We start from the raw sequence: 1540 nt of genomic DNA on the forward strand, positions 1-1540 counted from the left end.
TATATAGACCAAGCTGGGCTCAAACTTGAGCCACCTGCCTCTGTGATCACAGGTGTGTGGAACCACACCCTGTCCTCTCCTGCCACCCACCAATGTTTGAGGCTTGATTCCCAGGTTTGAACTCAGGACCTAGGGTCAGCTCCTGGGTCCAGCTGCATTGCTGACATGAAGCATCTCAGAGTCCTGCTGAGCCAGTTCCCACCAGGTGGTCTGAGCCAGGGTCTCTCCAATTCTTTAAATCTAACACCGAGCAAGACCGGAAGCTGTGCCCCGCTGCAGAGTCCTCACAAAGGCTGCGTGTGAGACAGGACCATGAGACAGTGTCCTGCTGCCCTTGAGTCCTGGCTGAATACCTCTCGGGCCTGGCTGGCACTTGGGACAAAATCATGGTGACAATTTTGAGGCAAGTTGGGTAGTAGCTGACCCTGTGCTGTGGGGTGCAGACTGGTTGGTGTCACCATGGCCACTCTTGATACCTACATGGCTATTACTGCTACTGTGTCCTGGCCAGGCCTGGTAGATCCCAGGTTTTCTGTGCCCCCCACAGCCTCAGCTGGGGCCCTATTCCTGCCCAGGGTGGGGCATGAGGTTTCCCTTCTGACCCTAGCCCTGGTCTCCAGTTGGTGAGCTTGTGTACCTGGCCCTCCACTCTTATCTCTACTAGCGGCTCCACACTGCCCTCCAGGCCAGGCTGGGCTCCAGCTCCTTTGTCCTTTGGACTGGGGTGGGGACAGACTTCTCTTTGGTACAAAAGAAGGTGGTACAGGGCCCTCTGGAGGAAGAACGAACAAGCTGAGGCCCAACCGGATCAGGTTGCTAGCCAGAGGTATGGTGAAAGGGGTCCCATTCTAAAGAGCCCTGAGGGTGCAGTGGAGGCTGGAGGTGCCTTCAGGGCAAATGCTCAGGACAGGTTCCTCAGACCCAGATAGCAGAGGGAACACCAAGGAGACATTGTCCCATCCTCTGTCAGCACAGGGACATTGCCATCTGACTAGATTACACACAGGGACATTGCCATCTGACTAGATTACACATTCCACCTCAGGGCTGGCCTTGAGTACACAGCTCACACTATGGTGGCCAGGGGCCTGGAGCTCTCTGGGACAGCAGGTGGGCGTCTCTTCTCTGAGTGGAGTCATGCTCTTTTAGCTTTATTCCCACCTTTTTCTCTGACTAGGTTCATGGATTTGTATGTGGTGGCTTTGTGTGGCCAAGTCCTGTGATGGCTGCTGACATCTTGGGTCTGCTGCTGCTTGCCGGCCCTGGGCTCCTCCAAAGACACACTCAGAACTCACCCATGGCAGGCAAAGTGGTGCTTGGCCTCGTGTTGTTATTTTCTGCTATAGACTCTGTGGATCACAGGCTGTCATTAGAGGGCATGGGGGGGGGTACCAACAAGCAGGGGTAGAACTGTCTGTGGCGGCCTTGTACTTAATGGTGCTTGGCTGCTCCGAGATGGCTGGCTGTGGTATGTGGGTCACCAGACGGTGGTAGGAAACAGGATCAGAATCCAGGATCCTGGAACACATGCAGCCCCTGA

At 55.3% G+C, this 1540-nt stretch overlaps 1 long non-coding RNA gene across 1 annotated transcript; it reads left to right on the plus strand.

The window, feature by feature from the left end:
- The first annotated feature begins 762 nt into the window (after positions 1-762).
- Positions 763-1294, plus strand: LOC115031131. Its single transcript, XR_003836749.1, has 2 exons — positions 763-826; positions 1178-1294. It is a non-coding gene; the product is annotated as an uncharacterized LOC115031131 (long non-coding RNA).
- The last annotated feature ends 246 nt before the right edge of the window (positions 1295-1540 follow it).

This window comes from Mus caroli, chromosome 5, assembly GCF_900094665.2.
Source record: "Mus caroli chromosome 5, CAROLI_EIJ_v1.1, whole genome shotgun sequence".
In the NCBI taxonomy this organism is placed as follows: domain Eukaryota; kingdom Metazoa; phylum Chordata; class Mammalia; order Rodentia; family Muridae; genus Mus; species Mus caroli.